We start from the raw sequence: 13,250 nt of genomic DNA, 5'->3' as shown, positions 1-13,250 counted from the left end.
GTTTTAATTAACAAAATCATGATGTGTGCTCACTTTGTGTATTGAACTTTCAAAGCCTTTTGGAATAAGAGTGTGATATTACATAGACGGTCTTAATAGATTACTTCTCTAAGGAGACTTTTAATGGAACAAAATATGCTCCTTCTTGAAGCATGTTGAAAGGAACAGTTCCCCATTGGGAAGATAAAAGATTATTTCTGGCTTAATTTCTCTTATATATAAAGAAAAAGCAAGTGATTAAAAGCTTTGATCAAATATTTCATTGATTATGGGATTTTAAGTGAGAACTAATTTCCTGGACAGCACTAAGCTATTACAAGTTGAACTTGTTAAAGAGAAACCAGAGTATTGTAAAAAATAAAGTAGACTCACATATTAATTAGAGTTTCCAAAAGAACTTAAAATATATAAAGCATGGTGTACAGTGCTGGATCTTTAACGTTCTTTATACAGTAGGGTTTCAATATCTTTTATATGAAATAATGATATCATTTTTTAATTTGATGAAAGGAGAGCATTAGCAGGATGAAAATGAACTGAAGGTTGTTAACCGCAACTTTCAAATTGGCAGCACAACACAAAATAGAATTATGACACTAAGTTTGCTAGTGAGTGAGCCTCTCCCTGCCCCCTGCCCAAGTGCTCACTACACAGCATCTGCATCTCAAGGTGTTTATTTTTGGATTGTAACAAATGCTTCTGGTTCTGCATCAGTGCAGTGGGGAATGGCAGGATGGAGACAACTTACTTACAGTTTATTGCCCATTTCATTACAGTGGGACACGGTAATCACAGAAGCAATGAGAGAAAGCGCAGGTATCTGCTTGATGCAGAGGAGGAATTCATGTTTATTTGAGCAGATTACTAAGTTTGTGATTACTGTTGGGTTTATTTTAGTTGATTAAGGTTTTTTAAATTAACTTAAAGCCAATACATTAGTACTCTAATTATAATGATTAATTAATTATAAGTATTAATTATAAGGGAGGGTTACTTTTGTCTTGTACCCATTTTTTGTGAATTTGACTATTCACAACATTTCTCAGTACTGAATCCTTGTGAATGTTGAAATCCTGCTGTATTCTATTGAAGCTGAAATGTATAGAAAAAGAACCTGTCTTGACTCACAATGTCAGAAATGTACATGATTCCTATATACAGTACAAGCAGATACACAATGCAGTACAATAACAGACAGCAGCTACTCATAATTATAGTTATTCCAACACAATTCAGAGGCTGCACACTAACCTTAAAAATGTCAAATGGAGCACAGACAAACATTTTAACCTTTAATTACAAACAGAGGAAAGATGCATGAAGGAGCTGTTATCATACATTGATTGTTGTAGGCACATCATTCTGTTTGGTACAATACTGCCATTCTTCACTGGGACGCAGCACTTCCCTTATAAGTACCTGTCAGTACTTTAAGATTGCTGTGTACAGTGACTTGGCTGCCATACATTACATGGAGGGTTGGAACATGATCTGTCTGCAATTGTACGGCAACAGTGGGGCTCACTGTGTCGGCAGATTTGACAATTTGATCTAGGCTTTCTCCAAAAGAACATGCCTTAGAAAAAGAGAAAAATAAACAGTAACTCAATGACCCTCTGTAGCCTGTGACTGAATCTACAAGTGATTGACTTTTTCCAAGATTCTTTTTTCTTTCCCAATTGATGTTTTTGCAAACTGCCCTGCTGGGAGATCAAGATGTACATTCCTTCTCTAAGCCATTGGATGTTATACTTGAGAGAGCTTATAATGGAAGTGACAGTGGGAAAAGATCTAGGGTAAATTGTTGGCCTGTGCTCAGATCTTCTCTATCCATGAAACTACACATGAGATGTCAGAGGTTATTGCACATCCTTTACAAGTTGTAATTGCCCCATTGGGAAAGACAAGCAGCACTCCCCAGATAACGTTTGGCACTTTTGAATCTTGTTTATATTAACCAGTTTTTATTGATAAATCTTTTATTCTAAAGTGATAAATAATTCAAACAACATTTTTCAGATTGGATGGATTAAGTGAAACAAAACAAGGATTTTAAGTAATACCTCTTAGCTCCTGCTAACCCTGCATCTTGTACATACAGACAAGATTAACTTTCAGTGGCCTATAGATTATTGATTGCCTTATAATGAAGTGCTAAAATTACACTTCCTGACAAGAAATTCAAAAGCCCCGTTAGATGAGTTTAACCTTGGTTGCTATACTTGTAAAGTCACAGCACATTTATTTAAAGTTATTAAACTACTTTCAGCAGTCATGGGTTTTTTTTTCATGTTGAGATTTGATATCTTTTTGTTTTATCAGGTGACAGTGATCTTCTGCTTATCATGGAGGGCAAGAAAAAGAATGGAACCCATTAATGGCTCAGGTAATTGCATTGCAAGAGAGAGGCAGGAGGATATGTGCTGCAGATAAAATCTGAAAAAAGAAAAACGAAACACTGTAAATGATATCGGAGAACAACAATGTAATTGTGTTAAGTTAAAAAAACTGTTTGGAAAGAAACTAATGATTCTAAAAGTTGCAGAGGTTAAAAAAGCTCTTTTCTGCCAATTTTTATAATCACCAGTAAGATGTTGATCTGAAATGTGACAATTAAGCATGGCAGAAAGCTGCAAAAAGAAAAGGGTCTGGTAAGAAAAAGGTATACATAATTGCCTGAAGTGCAGATAAACATGTTAAAGCAACCAGCCCTTCTAAAAAAAACCTCACATTAACAGCATTTTGTTGTACCTTGTAACAGTTCAGATAATCTATTTATAAAGAATCCAGTTAATTCAAACTCCATAAAACCATCTGTTGCTTCCATGTGTCTCATTTAATAAAGTGAAGTTTTTCATGTCAACTTTTATAAACTATTTATTTGTTTTAGCATTTTTTTACCTTTTCAGTAATGCATCAGTATATGCAAATTCACTTATAAAGCCTTTGTAACCTCTTCCTTAAAAACACTATTAGTTTATTTTCAATAACCATGTGATAAATGATGCTTACTAATGGTTAAATGGAGTTTTTAATGAAAGTTCGGGAGGAATGAAGGCAGCCGCGCTTATTCGACACAGCTGCTGCAATTCTCACTAATCCCGACGTAAGCAACCGGTCTCCATAAATATCAAACGTCACCCTCTCCTCTTCCTCGTTCGTTTTCTGCATGGTTTGTTTTTGCCTAGCTCGAATCCGTGCTCCCTTCTCATGGATCTACAAATCCGCCGCTCCGATGAAGACCTTTTCTGCAGCGCAGGAGACTCTCCTCCCCTTCTCGTCCAGTCCACCCCCCACAGCACCCCTCACCTCCGTCTTATCGCCTCCTTCAGCCGCCGTGCAACATCAGCGCCGCTCATCTCCCAGCCAGTCCTCACAAGATCCAACTCCTCGTCGAAGACTGCGTTCCGCCGTCGCAGTCCCTCTCTCATTACAAACCCAGCCTTCCCGTTCCTCCACGGCAAAATCTCCAAATAACCCCCGCTTCTCTTGAGGATGTCCCTGCCGCCGCGCTTCATGCACATCGGCTCCCCCTTCTCCTGGATCATCTCTCGCGATTTCCAACCGGACTGTAGCAAGCCTCCAGAGGATACTTCGAAAACATGGCGTCCATTTTAAAAGAAACGCTTCCAAAAAAAAAAAAAAAAGCTTCGTTTTCCCCGTACTTAACCGCAGTCTACACAAGGAAACATCAACTCCCCAGCTTCCCCGGCGCTCTCTGATGACATCACCCGCGCCGCCGCCACTCATCCCAACGTGAGGACCCCGAGGCCGCCCGCGCCTCTGCCTGTCGCATCTTCTGTCTTGTCTTGATATATCCGTGTCTGTCTCTTCCCCCAAGCAATCCATTCCTCTGCTGAACAACTGCACCTAGCCTCTCCCACCCAGCCTCCTGCCCTAAACTCCTTGCTGCCGAGTCTAAGGCCCCAGGCTCACGCCCCTCCCCCCCCTTCTCCGCTTAATCTAATTTCTGCACTCTCCTGTCTCTACCTCCGGCGTCCAACACGGCTCAAGCTCCGCCAGCTTGGTGCCTTCGGCCCCGGTTTCTTTTCTTTTGGCCCATGCTGCTGTCTCCACGGCCCGAAGGCCAGCTAGTAAACGACCCCCAGCTCAGCTAGCAGGCGGCCCTTACCCTCCCCCACCCCCTGGCGTCCAAGACGACTCGGCAGCCTCCTCAGTCCTTAACGCAGCCTTCGCTCCTGCTTCAATTCCCAGCAGTCTTCGGCTTCCATATCCCAAGCCACCGAGCTTCAGGCCCCAGATCCGTCAAAGCCCTCCTACCACAATCTGCTTTCCGCTCTTCTTCTCTCCTCATCTTCTCCCTTCCCCGGTGTCCAACACGGCATCCGTCATCCCATGCCTTCGGCCCTGGATTCCAATCTCCCCTTTACTAAGGACTTTTTTGTCTGAACAGCCGTTCCTCTCCCAGCTCCTCCTAACACACTAAAGTTTAGTCCTCCTCCCATTCCCTTTCCACTCCGGCAGCAAATTCTGAGGTGCGGACGTCAATCTAGCTCACTTTCTCTCTTCTTCCACTTACAACTCCGATTCTAGAACAGTCGACTGCGGCTTGATTTCCATTACTCAAATCTTCTGACCCTCACTCTGCTTCAGTCCTTCGAATTTCCGACTTCTGCTTGGCTTTCAGCATTTTCCACGACATCACGTGCTCCGCCTTTCCCCAACGTCGTCAGGAACTCGACGATTACATGCACAGCATCCCCGATCTATCTGTCCTTTTCGAGGGCTCCCTGTTCTACGATTACCATAAGCAGTTCTTGGCCGAGGCCGCTGCCCGCCTACTCCAACGGAACCAGCGCACCTACTGGGGAGCCCTGGACATTGAGCTTTACTGTCGCACTTTCACTGGTGTCCAAGCTCTTTCCTGCGACTTCTGTTCCTCTTGGACACATTCATCAAATCTTTGCCCAGGTACCGTCCGCAAGCCCAACCTCGACTCCGCCCCTTCTCCCCCACAGCATCTATTCTCCCGCCAGGTCTTCTTCAAACCTTCCCGGTCCAAAGATGTTCGCAGTCGCCCCATCGTGATGATCAGAGGCCAACAAATTCCCAACATCTTCAATTCCTCTACACGTACCTCTCCCCTTCGTCGCTTCCTTCACATTCGCAGCTTCTGCGGCGAAGCTCATGCTCGCTCTGCCTGCCCCTGCCGGCCCCTTCCATGCTCGCTCCACCTTCAGCGTTCCCAAAAGACTACTGGCTTTTCTGTCTACCCCAATTGACATCCCCGCTCTTGTTTTCAGCCTGCTCCATCACCCCGACCCCTCTTCCACCCACATCTTACTCGACGGCCTTTCCTTCAGATTTTCACCAGGCCCGTGCACACTTCCTTCTTCCTTTGTCTTTTGCAAAAAAAAAAAAAAATTTGCAATCTGCCACCGCCGATCCCCAGTCCGTTGATTCCTTGCTAGCATCCAAAGTCGAGAATGGTTTCACGATTGGCCCACTTGACTCTTCCCCATTCCCCGCATACCACATCAATCCCATTGGTATAGCGGTTCGTCTGGGCGCCTGGCTCGCTAAGGCCAACATCTCCAGTGCCGTTAAAATTATGCCTCCTGACCCAGACCTCTGGCGCCTCTTCGGAGTTCATTGGCAGAACAAGTTCTTTGCAGTCCGCCTTACCTTCGGACGTAGGAGTAGCCCAAAAAAAAACATTTTCGGTACCTTAGCCGAAGCTCTCGGCTGGATCCCCTCAAATAACTATAAGCTTCCTTTTCTCGTCCACCTTCTCAACGATTTCCTTACCATAGACTTTCCTCACACCCCACTTGCAAGAGCCTCCACCACACTTCTTTCCGTTTTTAGGAAACTAGGGGTACCCCTTGCCATGGACAAAACAACTGGCCCCTCTCATATAATCCAATTCCTCGGGATCACCCTCAATTCAATCAATTTCTCCGCTTCCCTGCCTCGCGACAAAATCGACAGGATCCAGATGTATATCTCTATCTATTCTTCTGCCAAATTTCGCACAAAGAGGGAACTTCTCTCTCCGCTCGGCCACCTCAATTACGCCATGCGTATCATCCCTCAAGGACGGTCTACCTTCTCGACCTCGCCTCTTCCGTGCCCTCTCTTTACCACCACGTAAGCCCTTCAGCCAACTGCAAATCCGAGCCCAGGCTTTGGCAGCTTTTCTTGGCCAACTCGAATGGCATATCTCTTTTCTACGATGACCTCCTCTCTGACACTGAAGATATCCAGCTTTTCACAGACGCAGCCCCCTCAGTCGGTTTCGGAGGCTATTACAAAGGCCAATGGTTTGCGGCCCCTTGGCCTCCCGATTTCTCTCCAATCCCTCTCGCCAACCAGTCATCAGCCTTGTTAGAAATATTTCCAATTGTCGTTGCTGCTTCTCTTTGGGGCCACAATTGGAAACATAAACCATCCTCATCCATTCGGCCATCCATGCAGTAGTTCATATAATCAACAAAGGAAGGTCTTCATCCCAATCCATCATGAAATTCCTCTACCACCTTAAATGGATTTCTCTCACACATCAATTCATTCGCGTAGCTGCTCACATTCCAGGTCACCTTAATGAGATAGCTGACTCTCTCTCTTTCGCTTCAGGAACTTGGCACCAGATGCAAGACCGAACCCGTGCTCAGTATCTCCCTATTCGGAACTCGCGTTCCTCCGAATTATCCTTTCCATCGCTATCTCCAGCCGGCCCAGCAAACTATCGCCCCTTGAACTCTCGATTCTTACTGCACTGCCTGAAAGGGCTTCCAATCCTTCCACCTCTCTGCGAACATAAAATTCTGTTCTTTCGACATTCTCACCGCATCATCCTTCGTTCGCTATCGTAGAAACTCACTCAAGGTACGAGCATCCACCACCAAAGTATACCTGTGCGGCATCCACTCCTTTTCGGCACGATCCGTCCATCCCTTATCCACCCTCGAATCACTCTCCTTAAAGGCTTTTCAGTGGCTTGAAAATCACTTCCGAACCTACGCGCACCACTTACCTCAGACATCCTTGAATCCTGCATCAACGTCGTCCGGTTACCACTCACCCTGGGTCGACCGCCCTCTTGAATCTTTATTCTTGTTAGCCTTCTTTATCTTCCTAAGGTGCTCCGAAATTACCGCTAATTCCACATCCTTCGATCCTTCTCCTCAACCCTGCTTATCCAACATCTCCATCTCATCTTCCGAGACACTGACCTTCTATCTCAAGAAAAGCAAAACCAACCAACTCAGATCTGCCACTCTCATCTATTATTTCAAACTCTGTTCCTACATAAGCCCTTACGAGCCTCTATCCCATTACGCACATCTTCGCACCTCTGCCGGAGCTTTGCCTACTGCCCCTCTGTTCGCAAATGAGAAGGGCCGTATCATGATACCCTCCTAAACAATTCTCCGGGCACTCCTTTAGATCAGGGGCCGCATCCTCCGCCGCTCGCCAAGGCATACCCGAGTATCTCATCAAGCAACTCGGCCGTTGATCCTCCGAGGCTTACCATGCATACATTAAAACTAACCCCGGTATCCTCAAGCAGGCACTTTCTCTCCTCAGCTGAATTGGTCCAATAATCTTTTGTTTTTGTTTTTCTGCACTGGTGACTGGGGGTCCCGCTTGGTTCTTTTGGGGGTCCTATCCTCCCCGTCCAACGGCCGGGAGGTTGGCCCTCAGCCAAGCGGGTTACGCCAAATCTCCACATCACAATAAACGATTCAAAATTCTCCCAAGCTTTCAGCTGCTGTCATTCCTCGTGAAATGGAGTTTTTAATGAAAGTTCGGGAGGAATGAAGGCAGCCGCGCTTATTCGACACAGCTGCTGCAATTCTCACTAATCCCGACGTAAGCAACCGGTCTCCATAAATATCAAACGTCACCCTCTCCTCTTCCTCGTTCGTTTTCTGCATCCCTCCTCCACCCCCTCTCCACCTTTGCAGCTACCCCATTGGTCGCATGGGGGTCCTATCCTCCCCGTCCAACGGCCGGGAGGTTGGCCCTCAGCCAAGCGGGTTACGCCAAATCTCCACATCACAATAAACGATTCAAAATTCTCCCAAGCTTTCAGCTGCTGTCATTCCTCGTGAATTGCAATTGGTTATTAATTGCGTTCAGGTATTTGCCATTTATAAGTACTTTGTAAATGGCTGATTCAGTGTTAACAAATGTGTTTGCTATGCACTTAGAACTGTGATTTGTACCCCCTACAATAGTGTTGTCTTCTGTTTTCTTTGATATACATTTGGTATTGTATTTATCCTAAAAGAAATGACTGAACACCACAAGGCTCAAGGTGTGTGAAAATACATGCTGACAACATTCTACAAAAGAATTTAAACTTTGATGGAGCTACACTAATGTGATACAAGTAACTAGTATAATACATTAATTAGAAAATGTGTTTGTTACAGAAAAAAAAGAATTATTGAGCCCTATAAACAGTCTGGGACTGATTAAAGATTCAACGTAAGCATAATGCCCCGAAGCAACATGTTACAGTGATTCAGGAAAAAGTGAACAGTAAAAAATATAAATTAGGTATAATAGCCAGCCTTATGTGCCCTTCATCCCAAAAACGTTACAATCCACTGAAAATATTTTGTTTATTATAGAAAAAAATCACAGTGATTGCATTTTGTGTGTTCTACAACTTTTTTAAAAAAAAGATACACACAACATTTTTTGCGTATTGCCTGTTGTTTGTCATCAGTGTCAGAATGGCATATGGTTTTGGTATGGTCAGCTGGATAGTTGACACAGTAGTTGGCCTCAGAATACTAATGAGAATGGAATTTAAACAAGGTTAAGAAAAGAAAAAGAAAAAGTCCTTATCTATGACCTTTTCTGTGCATGGCAGTACTTTCATTACATCCACCACAGTTGAGTGAGTTTACACTAGAGCTATTTACAATGTTGCCTTGCAAGGAATCATTCTGTATTGTGTGTTTCAAGGGTCTGTTAATTGGAGTGCTTCAGTCTGATAAAAATATTAAAATAAAAGACTGCAAATATAGAAAACTGTGCCTAGTAATGTTTTCATTGTTCTTATTTTTTACGTTTTGCATATAATCAGATTCATGTTTTATTGAACTCGCCACAGGTTTTCTGTCAATAGGCAGTTCAAAGGAATGAGTTTCTAGGTATTATTAAAGGTGTCTGACTTACTTAAAATCACAGGGCTACCATAAGTGAAATGTACAATTTAAGCTTTTCTTCCTAATGTTTTGATTCTACTGTACCTTTCAAAAACCATAAGAAAATATTTAATGTTTAAAATGTTTAAAACAAAGATCTAACAGTCTGAATATTCTCTTGAAGAGGAATTAAAAAATAACTAATTTACTAGTAAATAGCATTGATTCATTCATCCATTTTCTAACTGCTTCATCCAAATCAAAGATGTGCTTTTCAAAGTGTTGAAGCAGAAAAATACAGGTTAATTGAACATTAAAAAACAGTATTCAACTTGTCTGAAATAACCTGCAGGTTTTTGGACCACAAATGCTTTAATTTAATTTTTGACATGGAACTGGTTGTCAGCATGAGTATTATTAGTATGAGACACCTAGCTTTTGGCTTGTGGAATGTGAGACTAGAACAAGGATAATACAATATAGCATTCTCTTTCAAGTTTAAGATCAGTGGGTTAAGCACTAGATGAAAAGCTTTGGTAACACAAAAAGGAGTTTACCATGTTGGATAAAGCTGGCAAATCCAATACATGCAGTTGAATTGAAGATGACATAGTCAATAATAAGTAACTTAATAAGGACTTCCGGTGGCCTCCAATAATCTGATGAATTAGGTCTGTCTTTGATGTTTTAACAGAACAAAGGTTGGCCATATGTCTTTTTGTGTGAAGGCAAACAGTAGAAACTGAGTAAGACCAAAGTACTCATCAAGGATGACAGAGTAAAGATACATCGGAGTCAAAAATGCTGCTACTTCTTTCCCTTATGAATTCAATTTAATTCCCTATCAGAATGCTCATGTTGCAGACATTATTCAAAGTATTCAAAATTGCAGCAAATAGTGACATGCAGTAGGACACTGTACCATATTTCCAGCAATGTTGTTTGCAAATTTTACTGTATATCCAGAACTTTAGAAATCCTAATTATCACCAATGCAGAGCTTTATCTTAATGTAAGGAGTCTGTTTATAATTACATCTAATCAGGGTCTGAGAAATTACTAGCTTTAACTAATTATTAGTGTAAAAAGACTTTCTTAATCTATACATATTTTGGGAAATTATCTTATTTAAGAGTACGAAACACATTCATTCATACTAGCAAATTAAAATGAATATTTCTACTGAATCAAAGAAAAAAAAATCTGGATGTGTACTGATAGGTTGCATCACAGTGTGGTGTGGCAGCTGCAGTATTGCTGACCGCAAAGCCCTACAGCGGGTGTTGAAAACTGCCCAGTCCATCACTGGGGTTGCTCTCCCATCCTTTCAGGACTTTAATGACAGTCGGTGTTTGAGGAAAGATCTAAGCATCATCAAAGACCCCACACACCCCAGCTACAGACTGTTTGACCCTCTACCATCTGGAAAATGGTACCGGAGCATTCGGGCCCAGACTACCAGACTCAGAGACAGTTTTTACCCCCACACTATCAAACTATAAAACTCCCACCCTCTCTCACCTATGATCTGAACCCTTACGGTGGCTTCTCTCTTTATCAAAACTCAAATACACATTGAAATCTACTTCTACCTCACATTTCAAGAAGTTCACTTCCCCTAATTTTGTGTTTTTTATTGCATTCTGTTGATGTATGATTTTGCACAATTGTTGTTGTTTTACACATTGTCTGTTGTCTCTGTCTTTCTTTTCTTATACAATTGTATTGTTGTATGTACTACTTACCATCTGAGAGCTAGCTAAATAGCATTTTGTTATACCATATACCTATATATGAGTATAATGACAGTAAAATTGAACAATATAGGGGCAATAATAAACATATGTAGTCAGCACAATAATGGAAGCTTCTTGACTAAGATGGACAAAGGATGGTCCCTCCTGCAGAGTGGCAAAGGGTCACAAAAACACTTTGTGCCAGAAAAGTGATTTATATAATCTGAGACAGACAAATGATAATGATTCAAAGTATATACAGTATATACTGTATATCAAAGTAAAATGTATTTATTGTAAATACTATAAATAATCTAATAATCTTAGATGTGAAAAGCACATATATCCCACGGGTAACATTTTTCATCAAATAATATTTTGATGATTGTTTAATTTTTAATATTAAAGGGTATTAATAAAATATATCAATATCAAAGGAAAATTAAATCCAGTTTATACTGTAGTAAATGCTAAATATTTGGTGAATATTACTTGTTTTGTGCTGCAGAAAAATATCTCTGCCCTACACAACAATTTTTAATAATGGCTCTCCTAGTTTCATATCTCTCAAACTTAAAATTCATGTCATGAACATGGAGGGCAACTTTAAATATGTGGAATGCAATATAAAAGACATTTCCTGGGAGACTTATGGGCTAGTGAAATGCTGACAGATGTGATGAGATATTCACATATTGATATCTAGCTTCACTTTCAAGTTATGGTATAATCATCATGAGCAAAATGGGGCTCCCTTGAGGCCTTTGAAAGCCAGCCACTATCATTTTGCTATATATAAGTAAACCCCAACATAGCTTTGTTTTTGTTCAATATTGCTCGTACCGTGGATGGCAGAAAGCAAGGTTTGCAGCAAGTTATGGAGAATTTTTTTTTTACTATTTTTACAGTAAACATATAAAATATATATGCATACACAAAGGTACTTCAAGACCTCTCACAATCTAAAACAAGTTGCTAGTTATAGATATAGCACTGGAAAACCATCATTTGTTTTTTCACAAGCCTTGAGAAGTGAAACACCTATTTTTCATGCCAAGTAACAGTTTGAAGATGTCTGATTTCTTGAGCATGTGATGAAATGGTGAAGTGCAGTGTGCAGTATTAGTGAATTTCTGCATGCAAAGTGTGTGACAGAAGAACAAGTGGTAGTAAGTAGACTTACTGAAGGTAATTTTAGCAGACCAGGGAACGCCTTTTATGGCTCAGTAATAAAAGCGAAGGCTTTTTCAATGTCCTCTAAGTTTTTGTACACTTCCATATGCCTCCCTCAAATCAGTGGCTTAGGCAAAACAACTTGATTGTATTTTGAAGAGTATTGTCAAATAAACGTTCAGACAAGAGAAGCAGGACTGGGACATAAAGTAACCCTTTTTCAGTTTTCTTATCAGGCAGGTCCTGCAAGATTCTTTGGGATTCTCTTCCTTTGAAACCAAGGTCGGTTTCTCAGTTGTAAAGAAATATGGAAAGCCCCTTTAAACGACAAGTGTTATCCCCTTGATTATGTCAGTCATATGCAAGACCATATGACTAAATATTTACCACTATAGATCATGACCATATGGAAAAGGTTTAGTGGACCCCAAATAATACTAAGAATAGCAAGCAAGGGTGTGGGATCACACCCAGGAGATCTGATGCTGGCAAGTTAATTGTATACTTGTTGGCAGGGACCCTATGAGGCAGAGGAACAAAAGATCACCCAGTAATGTATTAGAGCTATAAATTGCTTTCTGGAGAACAGAATCATGCTGCAGTTGAAATGTAGTTCTTAACGATTACTCAATAGTGTTGAATTCCATGTGGAATAAGAGATAAAAAGTATTTCAGTGTGTCTAGGCTTCCAAACATGACAGAAAAGTTACTTGTGTGAACATTTTCTCTAATCCAACCAAAGCATCCAAGTACCACTTACAAGTCATCATCTTACAGGAACCCCAGAAGACCAACATGAGCGCGCGTGCACACACACTCACACATACATATAATAAATATTATAATAATAAACTTTATTTGATATAGCACCTTTAAAGGTGGCTTCTCAAAGTGTTTTACAGAAAAAAAAACATTAACAACAACTAATAAAAAAGCACCATTTCAGTGAGAGGGGTGAGCCTGTTTAGTTGAGCAAAGCAGATGTGAATTAATTTTTCGAGCCTTGATACAATTCACAACAGAGTCTAACAGATATTAAATCGTCAGGCATTTTCTTGACGGCAAAGGTCTCGCGGTGGATGTTGTAATGCGTACATTAATTTCTGGAGCACCCTATCTAATTCGTACAACTACACCGTTATGTCGGCTTGTCATTGCTCTAGCACCATCTGTACAAACTCAGGTGCATTTTATCCAGTCGAGACGCATTTTATCC

General features: G+C 41.3%; 1 pseudogene; it reads left to right on the top strand.

Annotated features, from left to right (window-relative positions):
* The first annotated feature begins 3,495 nt into the window (after positions 1–3,495).
* Positions 3,496–8,062, top strand: LOC138241261 (uncharacterized; annotated as a pseudogene).
* Positions 8,063–13,250: the final 5,188 nt, after the last annotated feature.

The sequence above is a fragment of the Lepisosteus oculatus genome, chromosome 9, assembly GCF_040954835.1.
Source record: "Lepisosteus oculatus isolate fLepOcu1 chromosome 9, fLepOcu1.hap2, whole genome shotgun sequence".
Taxonomy (NCBI): domain Eukaryota; kingdom Metazoa; phylum Chordata; class Actinopteri; order Semionotiformes; family Lepisosteidae; genus Lepisosteus; species Lepisosteus oculatus.
Note: the sequence above shows the minus strand (reverse complement) of the source record. Positions and strands in the feature narration are given on the sequence as shown.